This window comes from Hordeum vulgare, chromosome 7H (assembly GCF_904849725.1).
Source record: "Hordeum vulgare subsp. vulgare chromosome 7H, MorexV3_pseudomolecules_assembly, whole genome shotgun sequence".
Taxonomy (NCBI): Eukaryota; Viridiplantae; Streptophyta; class Magnoliopsida; order Poales; family Poaceae; genus Hordeum; species Hordeum vulgare.
Window position 1 is genome coordinate 207,489,213 of NC_058524.1, and position 12,984 is coordinate 207,502,196.

The window sequence follows — 12,984 nt, forward strand, 5'->3', positions numbered from 1 at the left end:
CATGCATGTCAAGATAGCTTAGAGTGAAGTTCTATCCAGAATTTTGTCCTTTATTCTCATGCAGATGCAAGTGACTAGATTAGAGATGCATGCTTCATTCTCATCTCATGCATCATGTGTTTGTTGCATCATGTTGCATTGTTTATCATTGGCTGTTGTTTTTATATTGGGTAGCACCGGGATCGGAGAGCGAGTACGTGGATTCGGGAGAGTACGTGCAGGACAAACTAGAGCAGTTCCAAGCTGAAGACATCACAGGCAAGATGACCGTGACCTTGATACCGTCTCTAGCTTTGTTATGCTTAGATTCACGTTTCCTTCGTCATATGTTCACTGCCTACCACTGATATAATTGCCTCCTGATAATGCCATGAAACCCAAACACTTTCCCCTCCTAGCTAATATTGAATGGCTAAGTAGGCTTGCTCAGCTTCTAATGTTAGCTTTGCTAGTTGCAGGTGCCAGCTGTCTCATGTGCTAACATGAGAATTGATATCATTATGTTTTAATCTACTATTTAATTAATGCATCTATATACTTGGTAAATGACGGAAGGCCTAGCCTTTTGCCAGGTGATTTGTTCCGTTATTGCCGCCTTAGTTTCCGGCTACCGGTGTTTGATTCCATAACTGATCGCTCCTAACACGCTTGGGGTTGTTATGGGGACCCCATTGGTAAATCGTGTAGTGTCAAGACTTGTCCGGCAGGACCCAACATTGGTTTTTAATTTGCTAATCACTTAATAATAATTTGCATAGGGAATAGCTACCCCGAGGAATTAATCAACAACCCGGGCCAGTGCTCCTCATGAGTGTTGGTCCAACCAGAGCAGCTTATTACGCTCCCCTGGGCAACTCGGTGTTTTGGCGTGGTAACCATCGCTCATCCGTCGTGTCCTGAGACTGAGATACGCGGCTCTTATCGGGGTCGTCGACACGACGGGAGGTCCTGCTAGTCTTGTCTTACCTTAGCGATATATCTTGCGTATAGGAATCCCGGTGAAGCTTTGGTTCTCCCCAGAGTTGAGGTTTTCCTCTAAGGAATCTGACAAGATCACGAGATTCGTGATAGAGGATTACTTTGCGGTCCGTGACCGTTTGGGATGGACTAGTTGGAGCACCCTACAGGGTTTAATCTTTCAGAAAGCCGTGCCCGTGGTTGTGTGGCAACATGGATTATTTTGTTAACATCCGGTTATATATAACTTGAATTAACTCAAATAAAACTGCCAACTGTGTGCGTATCCGTGACTGTCCCCTTCGAAGATCTCTCTTCGATCGGGAACACGGTGGGGTTATGTTTGACGTAAGTAGGTGTTCAGGATAACTTAGTGATCACCTGGTCTTCGACCGCTCGCGAAAACCACCACATCTATACTTTGTTCTTCGTAAGCTAGCCACCATATATGCTTCGGATGCTGCAACCTAAACACTGAACCTTCCTCACCTAATAACTTGACTAGTTTCGATACCGAGATCATAGATTGCTGAGTCCCCGTGGCTCATAGATTACTTCAACACGAAAACAGGTACAGGTACGCCCAACACAGGTGATCCAGATGGCACGCAGTTGGCGTGGCAGTACGATGAGGAGAACGACCGTCTGTACGTGAACTATCTAGAAAACTCAGGCCGTGGTCGTGATCGTGGGAAAGCATGTGCGATAGCATAGCCTTTTCTTATGTTATGTAGTCCGTATCAGAACTACCTTGTCTAAATAAATGTGTGGATGTAAACTCTGATATTATCTATGTGAGATGGCAAACGATTCCCTATTTTTGTCATTCTTTAATTATGTATGTGCTATGTTTATCTTGCTTACGAAACGCATAGATGCACTTCTTTCTATTTTGGGGCATCGCCCACTAAATAGGAAAGGACCGCATCTTAGTCATTACATTTATATTGGTCCTTCCACTGTTCTCGAGCGGCGTGGAAAAGTAGCTTATCAATTGGAACTGTCGACGAACCCTTCTCACGTTCACGATGTCTTCCATGTGTCTCAGCTCCATCGCTGCTTCAAGGATCCTATTCGAGCAGTGGATCATGATATGCTTGAGCTACAACAAGACCTCTCTTATAAAGAATATCTGGTTCGCATTCTCGATCAGGTTGAACGTCAGACTTGTCGCAAAGTCACCAAGTTCCTTAAAGTGCAGTGGTCAAATCATTCTGAAAATGAAGCCACTTGGGAATGTGAGGATCATCTTCGTGATGAATACCCTGAGCTCTTTCCTTCTACCTCTTAATTCTTGGGACGAGAATTCTTGTTAGTAGGGGAGAGTTGTGACATCCCCGGATTTGTGCTACAACAAACTCTGTAATCAAGCTACTGTAATCTGAAGATTATGCTAATCCATGTGTGATCACTGTTGGGATCAAACTCTCGTTCGAATCCCTATGCAATTCAAATTGTCTTAAATGTGAAATTAGAAGTTTTGCAAACTCCAAATTAAAAATCTTGCTTAGGTTGCAAATATTCCCTAAGTTATTCAAAAGATGGAACCAACATTTTATCCATTGGTTTAGTGCCTCCAAGACATTTATAACATAGGCCAAAACAATTATTAGATGCCCTTTTGATTTATAAAGTTTCACGTAATTTCAATAAGCCTTTGAACATTTTGTGTCTCTACTTTTTAGTGCAATATAAATTTTGGACCAAATGTCGTATTTTTACAAAAGGTCATTAATACAAAATGAATAAAACAATATTAATTAAAGAAAAACCTGCAAAAAATAAAAGAAAAAAAGGAAACCCCCCACCCCAACTGGGCCAACCTGCCCACCTAATCTAGCCCAACCAGCCCACTAACTTTGGGGGGTATAAACCCCCCCCCCACTAACCCTAGCCCACTCTCCACTCCCTCACTCTCCCAATCCCACCCCATGCCACCGCCACCCACGAGGGAACCCCTTGTTCCCTCGCTCACCCTCCCCTGGCCCCGTCGCCCTCCCCATCACCCTCACTCACCGCGCCGCATCGCCACCTCGCGCGCCGCCCTCACCACGCCGCCTCGTCGCCGAGCCGCCACCGGCCCGTACCGCCCCGTCCCGCTCCCTATCTCACTGCCGTCGCCCCGGGCCAGTCCCTGCCCGATCCGCCCCACCCCGGGCCAGCTCGACACCGACACCCCACCCCCCCACCGAAGCTTTCTCGTGTCAGATCCCCCCATCTCCACTGGATCTTCCCCAAGCCGCTTCTCGACTACAACGAGGGTGAGGAACACCCCCCTTCCTCCTTTCTCCCTCCGGCGACCTCCGCCTCGTCCCGGCGCCATTCTTCTCTCTTGCTAAGTTAGGAGGGGAGGAGGAAGAGTAGATTGTTCCTGTAAGTTGAGATAGAGAGAAGTGAAAGAAAAGTAAATAAAACAAAGGGATGAATATGTATGTATTTCTGTTTATGTATAAATATGTGTGTATGTGTATGTGTGGATATGTGAATAAAAGTGTATGAGTGTGTATGGTGATTTTGGGTGCAGGATATGTGTTGGTGTGTGAGTTGTGGTGTGGCTGATGCCACTTACACGTGGGGCTACCCCCGTAAACTATTTTTAAAAAAGAGAAGAAGAATGCAAAGAAAAAATATAGTAAAAATGAATAAATAAGTAATTATTTAGAAACTAATTAGTTAAGTTAATTAAATAATTAATTAGTGAATTAATTATTTAGATAATTAAGTATCATTAATATGATTAAGAGTAATTAGAATAGTTAAGTAATTTGTTAATTAAGATAACTAAATTATCCTAAAGTGAGTATGACAAGTGGGTCCATCCCCTTACTTAATCGGATTAATATTTAGTTAACCCTAATAATGAATGTACCTAAGACAACGGGGCCCACTCGTCATATTTGACCAGTCAAACCGTGTTGAGTGATGATGTCGTGTTGACATCACCACGATGTCATATTTAATTATCTAATATAATTAAATCTGTTAATTCCTAAATATTAATAAAACTTAAAAAAACAATATAAAATAACGTAAGTCAGAATAAAATATTTTGAACATGGAAGTTGATCAGCAAAACGAGACAAATCCGGATACACTATCCGCTCGTCTGTCACGCATCCCTAACATAGCAAACATGGAACTTTTCCATCGTTTTTCGTCTGACCGGTAGTAGCTAGAGACCCGGAAAATATCATCTGATATTTTTCCCATGCGTTAGCTCATTCCTAACCCTGCTTTGACATGTCATGCTTAGTGTTTGAATCGGTGTTATATTTATTGTTTCTTCCCCCTCTTCTTACCGGTAGATCCCGAGACTGAAGCTGCTGCCGGGTACGACTACCCTCCCGACGACCAGCCCTTTGCCGCAGAGCAACAAGGCAAGCAAACCCCCCTTGATGATTCCTATATCGCCCATATCTTTCTCCCTCATGCTTGCATTAGATTTTTTCTACTATTGTAGTTAGCTCCTATATCTGATACATAGCCTGTTTTTGATGAACCGCTACTTTCAGTACTACACCTTAAAACTGTTTAGTATAGGTGGAGCAGTCTTGCCCTCTGACCCCTTAGTCCAGTTGCCCCGCTTTATTGTCGAGTCTCAATCCCTGATCAGCGAGCCAAGATCCGACACATCACTTACACCCCCTTAGTTGTACGACGCTGCAGAGCTACTATCGGGTATCGAGGGTGACACCTCACGAAGTACTCATGATGATATCTGTTGGAAATATACCCTAGAGGCAATGATAAAATAGTTATTATTATATTTCTTGTTTCAAGATAATCGTTTATTATCCATGATATAATTCTATTGAATGAAAACATAGATACATGTGTGGATAACACTGGTGCCATTGCTTTAGCAAAGGAACCAAGATTTCACAAGAAGACCAGGCACATCAAACGACGCTTCAACCTCATCCGCGACTACGTCGAAGGAGAGGACGTGAATATTTGCAAAGTTCACACAGATCTAAATGTAGCAGATCCGCTGACTAAACCTCTTCCATGGGCAAAACATGATCAACACCAGAACTGTATGGGTGTTAGATTTATTACAATGTAAATCGCATGGCGATGTGAGGACTAGATTATTAACTCTAGTGCAAGTGGGAGACTGTTGGAAATATGCCCTAGAGGCAATGTTAAAATAGTTATTATTATATTTCTTGTTTCAAGATAATCATTTATTATCCATGCTATAATTGTATTGAACGAAAACATAGATACATGTGTGGATACATAGACAAAACAATGTCCCTATCAATCGTCTAGTTGGCTAGCCAGTTGATCAAGGATGGTCAAGGTTTTCTGACCATATGCAAGTGTTGTCACTTGATAACTAGATCACATCATTAGGAGAATCATGTGATGGACTAGACCCAAACTATGAACGTAGCATGTGATCGTGTCATTTTGTCGCTATTGTTTTCTGCGTGTCAAGTATTTATTCCTATGACCAAGAGATCATATAACGCACAGGCACCGGAGGAATACCTTGTGTGTATCAAACGTCACAACGTAACTGGGTGACTATAAAGGTGCTCTACAGGTATCTCCGAAGGTGTCCGTTGAGTCAGTATGGATCAAGACTGGGATTTTTCACTCCGTGTGATGGAGAGGTATCTCGGGGCCCACTCGGTAATACAACATCACACACAAGCCTTGCAACCAATGTGACTATGTGTAAGTCACGGGATCTTGTATTACGGAACGAGTAAAGAGACTTGCCGGTAACGAGATTGAAATAGGTATGCGGATACCGGCGATCGAATCTCGGGAAAGTAACATATCGAAGGACAAAGGGAATGACATACAGGATTAAATGAATCCTTGGCACTGAGGTTCAATCGATAAGATCTTCAGAGAATATGTAGGATCCAATATGGGCATCCAGGTCCCGCTATTGGATATTGACCGAGGAGTGCCTCAGGTCATGTCTACATAGTTCTCGAACCCGCACGGTCTGCACACTTAAGGTTCGATGATGTTTTAGTATAGTTGAGTTATATGTGTCGTTACCGAATGTTGTTCGGAGTCCCAGATGAGATCACGAACGTCACGAGGGTGTCCGGATTGGTCCGGAAACGAAGATTTTTATATAGGATGGTTTCATTTGGTCACCGGAAAGTTTCGAGCATTAACGACAGTGTACCGGGAGTGGCGAATGGGTTCCGGGTATTCACCGGGAGGGGCCCACCCACCCGGGAATGAGCCCAGTGAAGCTAGGGTGGCGCACCAGACCTTAGTGGGCTGGTGAGGCCAGCCCAATAGGGCCATGACGCCACAAGTGGAAAAACACCAAATGAAAGAAAAAAAAGGAAACAGGGAGGTGGGAAGGAAGGAGTGGACTCCTTCCCCCAAACCGAATTGGGATGGGAGTCCACCTCATCCCTTCGGTCGACGCACCAAGGGGCTCCTTGAGCCCCAAGGCTAGCCCCTCCCCTCCTCCTATATATACTGGTGGTTTTAGGGCTTTTTGAGACACAACTTTTCCATGTGCAACTCAAACCTATACCACGTAGTTTTACTTCTAGATCAGATTTCTGCGGAGCTCGTGCGGAGCCCTGCAGGAGTAGATCATCACCACCACCGGAGTGCCGTCACACTGTCGGAGAACTCATCTACTTCTTCGTCTCTCTTGCTGGATCAAGAAGGCTAAGATCGTCATCGAGCTGTACGTGTGCTGAACGCAGAGGTGCCGTCCGTTCGGCGCTTGATCGGAACGGATCGTGGGACGACGGTGATTTGAATCATGAAGTTGTACCACTACATCAACTGCGTTTCTTAACGCTTCCCGCTTAGAGATATACAAGGGTACGTAGATCTAATCTCCTCTCATAGATGGACATCACCATGATAGGTCTTCGTGTGCGTAGGAAATTCTTTGTTTCCCATGCAACGTTCTCCAACAGTGGCATCATGAGCTAGGTTCATGCGTAGATGTTATCTCGAGTAGAACACAAAAGGTTTTGTGGATGTTGATGTTCGATTTGCTACCCTCCTTAGTCTTTTCTCGATTCGGCGGTATTGTTGGGTTGAAGCGGCCCGGACCGACATTACTCGTATGCTTACGAGAGACTGGTTTCATCGACTGACATGCAACTCGTTGCATAAAGATGACTGGCGGGTGTCGGTTTCTTCAACTTTAGTTGAATTGGTTTTGACCGAGGCGGTCCTTGGAGAGAGGTTAAATAGAAATTTGCACATCTCCGTTGTGGTTTTTGCGTAAGTAAGATGCGATCATACTAGATACCCACAGGAGCTACGTAAAACATGCAACAACAAATTAGAGGACGTCTAACTTCTTTTTGCAGGGTATGCTTGTGATATGATATGGCCAATGACGTGATGTGATATATTGGATGTATGAGATGATCATGTTGTAATAGTTAATATCGACTTGCACGTCAATGCTACGGCAACCGGCAGGAGCCATATGGTTGTCTTTAAACAAAGTTTGTGTTTGCAGATGCGTTTACTATATTGCTAGGTCGTAGCTTTAGTAGTAATAGTATAGATAGCACGACAACCTCGATGGCGACACGATGATGGAGATCATAGTGTGGCAACGGTGATAAGAAGATCATGCCGGTGCTTTCGTGATGGAGATCAAGAAGCACAAGATGATGGCCATATCATGTCACTTATGAATTGCATGTGATGTTAATCCTTTTATGCACCTTATATTACTTAGAACGACAGTAGCATTATAAGGTGATCTCTCACTAAAATTTCAGGATGAAATTGTGTTCTCCCCGACTATGCACCGTTGCGATAGTTTGTCGTTTCGAGACACCACGTGATGATCGGGTGTGATAGACTTAACATTCACATACAACAGGTGCAAAACAGTTGCACACGCGAAACACTCGGGTTAAACTTGAGGAGCCTAGCATGTGCAGACATGGTCTCGGAACACATGAGATCGAAAGGTCGAGCATGAATCGTATAGTTGATATGATTAGCATAGAGATGCTTACCACTGAAACTATTCTCAACTCACGTGATGATCAGACTTGAGTTAGTGAATTTGGATCATGCACCACTCAAATGTCTAGAGAAATGTAATTTTTGAGTGGGAGTTTATCAGTAATTTGATTATTAAACTCCAATTATCTTAAACATAGTCTAAGTCCACTTTGCAATATTTGTGTTGTAGATCAATGGCTCACACAGTAGCAACCCTGAATTTTAATATGTTCCTAGAGAAAGCTAAGTTGAAAGATGATGGAAGCAACTTTGTAGACTGGGCTCGTAATCTAAAGTTGCTCCTGCAAGCTGGGAAGAAGGATTATGTCCTTAATGCTGCGCTAGGAGATGAACCACCCGCTACATCTAGCCAAGATGTTTTGAACGCCTGGTTAACATGTAAGGAGGACTAGTCGGTAGTTCAATGTGCAGTCTTGTATGGCTTGGAACCGGGACTTCAACGTCGCTTTGAGCGTCATGGAGCATATGAGATGTTCCAGGAGCTGAAGTTTAGTTTTCAGAAGAACGCCCGGATCGATAGGTATGAGACCTTCGATAAATTCTATGCTTGCAATATGGAGGAGAATTCGTCTGTCAGTGAACATGTGCTCAAAATGTCTGGGTACTCAAACCGTCCAGCTGAGCTGGGGATTGAACTCCCGCAAGAGGCTATCACTGACAGAATTTTTCAATCACTGCCACCTAGCTAGAAGAGATTTGTGTTAAACTATAACATGCAAGGGATGAACAAGTCACCCGACGAGTTATTCGCGATGCTGAAAGTCGTAGAGTCAGAACTCCGGAAAGAGCATCAAGTGTTGATGGTCAATAAGACCACTGGTTTCAAGAGAAACGGCAAAGGCAAGAAGGGTAACTCCAAGAAGAGCGGCAAGCCTGTTGCCAATCCGGCGAAGAAACCCAAGGCTGGACCGATGCCTGAAACAGAGTGTTATTATTGCAAGGGAATGGGTCACTGGAAGCGCAACTGCCCCAAGTATTTGGATGATAAGAAGGCTGCCAAGGAAAAATCAGGTATATTTGATATACATGTTATTGATGTGTACTTAACTAACTCTTGCAATACTGCCTGGGTATTTGATACCGGTTCTGTTGCTCATATTTAACTACTCGAAGCAGGAACTGTGGAATGAACGAAGGCTGGTGAAGGATGAAGTGACGATGCGCGTGGGAAATGGTTCCAAGGTTGATGCAATCGCCGTCGGCACAATCTCACTTCAGTAACCATCGGGATTAGTTATGAACTTAGATAATTGTTATTTAGTGCCTGCATTAAGCATGAACATTATATCTGGATCTTGTTTATTGCGAGACGGTTACTCGTTTAAGTCAGAGAATAATGGTTGTTATATTTCTATGAGTAATATATTTTGTGGTCATGCACCCAATGTGAGAGGATTGTTCATATTGAATCTTGATAGCGATGATACACATATATATACATAACATTGAGACCAAAAAATGTAGAGTTAACAATGATAGCGCCATGTTTTTGTGGCACTGCCGCTTAGGTCATATTGGTGTAAAGTGCATGCAGAAACTCCATTCCGATGGGCTTTTCGATCACTTGATTTTTAATCACTTGACACGTGCGAACCATGCCTCATGGGCAAGATGACTAAGACTCTCTTCTTCGGAACAATGGAGCCTGCAAGTGACTTGTTGCAGATCATACATACCGATGTGTGCGGTCCGATGAGTGTGGAGGTGCGCGGCGGATATCGTTATTTTCTCACCTTCACTGATGATTTGAGTAGGTATGGATATATCTACTTGATGAAGCACACGTCTGAAATGTTTGAGAAGTTCAAGCAATTTCAGAGTGAAGTGGAAAATCATCGTAACAAGAAGATCAAGTTCCTACGTTCTGATCATGGGGGTGGATATCTGAGTTTCGAGTTTGGTGATCACTTAAGACAATGTGGAATTGTTTCACAGTTGACACCGCCTAGAACACCACAGCGTAATGGTGTGTCCGAACGTCGTAATCGTACTTTGTTAGAAATGGTGCGGTCTATGATGTCTCTTACCGATTTGCCGTTATCGTTTTGGGGTTATGCATTAGAGACAGTTGCATTCACTTTAAATAGGGCACCATCATAATCCGTTGAGACGTCACCATACGAGCTGTGGTATGGCAAAAGACCGAAGTTGTTGTTTCTTAAAGTTTGGGGATGTGATGCTAATGTCAAAAAGCTTCAGCCTAAAAAGCTGGAACCCAAAGCGGAAAAGTGTGTCTTCATAGGTTACCCAAAGGAGACAGTTGGGTACACCTTCTATATCAAATCCGAGGGCAAAGTATTTGTTGCTAAGAACGGAGCTTTTCTTGAGAAGGAGTTTCTCTCGAAAGAATTGAGTGGGAGGAAGATAGAACTTGATGAGGTTGTCGAACCTATAATCCCTCTAGATCGTGGCGCGGGGCTAGGGGAAACCTCAGTCGAAGCGGCGCCGATTGAGGAAGAAGTTAATGATGATGATCATGAAACTTCGGATCAAGTTCCTATCGGACCTCGCAGGTCGACAAGATCACGTACTACTCCTGAGTGGTACGGTAATCCTATCTTATCAATCATGTTGTTAGACAACAATGAACCTGCGAATTATGAATAAGAAATGGTGGGCCCGGATTCCAACAAATGGCTGGAGGCCATGAAGTTCGAGATAGGATCTATGTATGAAAACAAAGTGTGGACTTTGGAAGTATTACCTGAAAGCCGCAAGGCTATTCAGAACAAAGCTCGAAGGTTCTGTCAAAACGGCGTTCCATAACGGTTTTCTTATGGAAGAGTTGTATATAATGAAACTCGAAGGTTTTGTCGATCCAAAGAATGCTAGAAAAGTGTGCAAGCTCCAGCGATCCATTTATGGACTGGTGCAAGCATCTCGAAGTTGGAATAAGCGCTTTGATGAGGTGATCAAAGCATTTGGGTTTATACAAGTGGTTGGAGAATCTTGTATTTACAAGAGAGTGAGTGGGAGCTCTGTGGCATTTCTAATATTATATGTGGATGACATATTGTTGATTGGAAACAACGTGGAGTTTTTGGAGAGCGTAAAGGATTACTTGAATAAAACTTTCTCTATGAAGGGCCTAGGAGAAGCTGCTTACATTCTAGGCATTAAGATCTACAGGGATAGATCGAGACGCCTGGTAGGACTTTCACAAAGCACATACCTTGATAAAGTTTTGAAGAAGTTCAAAATGGAACAGTCCAAGAAGGGGTTCTTGCCAGTATTACAAGGTATAAAATATAGTAAGACTCAGTGCCCAGCAACTGCGGAAGATAGAGGACAAATGAGTTCCGTCCCCTATGCTTCAGCATAGGTTCTATCATGTATGCAATGTTGTGCACTAGACCAGACGTCAGCTTGGCCATAAGTATGGCAGGCAGGTTTCAAAGTAATCCAGGAGTGGATCATTGGACGAGGTCAAGAATATTCTGAAGTACCTGAAAAGGACTAAGGAAATGTTTCTCGTTTATGGAGGTGACAAAGAGCTCGTCGTAAAGGGTTACGTCGAGGCAAGCTTTGACACTAATCTGGATGACTCTAAGTATCAAATTGGATATGTGTTTATTCTTAATGGGGGTGTGGTAAGATGGTGCAGTTCCAAGCAAAGCGTCCTAGCAGATTCTACATGTGAAGCGGAGTACATGGCTGCCTTGGAGGCAGCTAAGGAGGGTGTCTGGATGAAGCAGTTCATGACGGATCTTGGAGTTGTGCCGAGCGCACTAAATCCAATAACTCTGTTCTGTGACAACACTGGTGCCATTGCTTTAGCAAAGGAACCAAGGTTTCACAAGAAGATCAGGCACATCAAATGATGCTTCAACCTCATCCGCGACTACGTCGAAGGAGAGGGCGTGAATATTTGCAAAGTGCAGATGGATCTGAATGTAGCAGATCCGCTGACTAAACCTCTTCCACGGACAAAACATGATCAGCACCAGAACTGTATGGGTGTTAGATTTATTACAATGTAAATCGCATGGCGATGTGAGGACTAGATTATTAACTCTAGTGCAAGTGGGAGACTGTTGGAAATATGCCCTAGAGGCAATGTTAAAATAGTTATTATTATATTTTTTGTTTCAAGATAATCGTTTATTATCCATGCTATAACTGTATTGAATGAAAACATAGATACATGTGTGTATACATAGACAAAACAATGTCCCTAGCAAGCCTCTAGTTGGCTAGCCAGTTGATCAAGGATGGTCAAGGTTTTCTGACCATATGCAAGTGTTGTCACTTGAACTAGATCACATCATTAGGAGAATCATGTGATGGACTAGACCCAAACTATGAATGTAGCATATGATCGTGTCATTTTGTTGCTATTGTTTTCTGTGTGTCAAGTATTTATTCCTATGACCATGAGATCATATAACTCACTGGCACCCGAGGAATACCTTGTGTGTATCAAATGTCAAAACGTAACTGGGTGACTGTAAAGGTGCCCTACAGGTATCTCCGAAGGTGTCCATTGAGTTAGTATGGATCAAGATTGGGATTTGTCACTCCGTGTGACGGAGAGGTATCTCGGGGCCCACTCGGTAATACAAAATCACATACAAGCCTTGCAAGCAATGTGACTAAGTGTAAGTCACGGGATCTTATATTACGGAACGCGTAAAGAGACTTGCGGGTAACGAGATTGAAATAGGTATGCGGATACCAACGATCGAATCTTGGGCAAGTAACATACCGAAGGACAAAGGGAATGACATACGGGATTAAATGAATCCTTGGCACTGAGGTTCAACCAATAAGATCTTCGGAGAATATGTATGATCCAATATGGGCATCCAGGTCCCGCTATTGGATATTGACCGAGGAGTGCCTCAGGTCATGTCTACATAGTTCTCGAACCCGCACGGTCTGCACACTTAAGGTTCGATGATGTTTTAGTATAGTTGAGTTATATGTGTGGTTACCGAATGTTGTTCGGAGTCCCGGATGAGATCACGGACGTCACGAGGGTTTCTGGAATAGTCTGGAAACAAAGATTTATATATAGGATGGTTTCATTTGGTC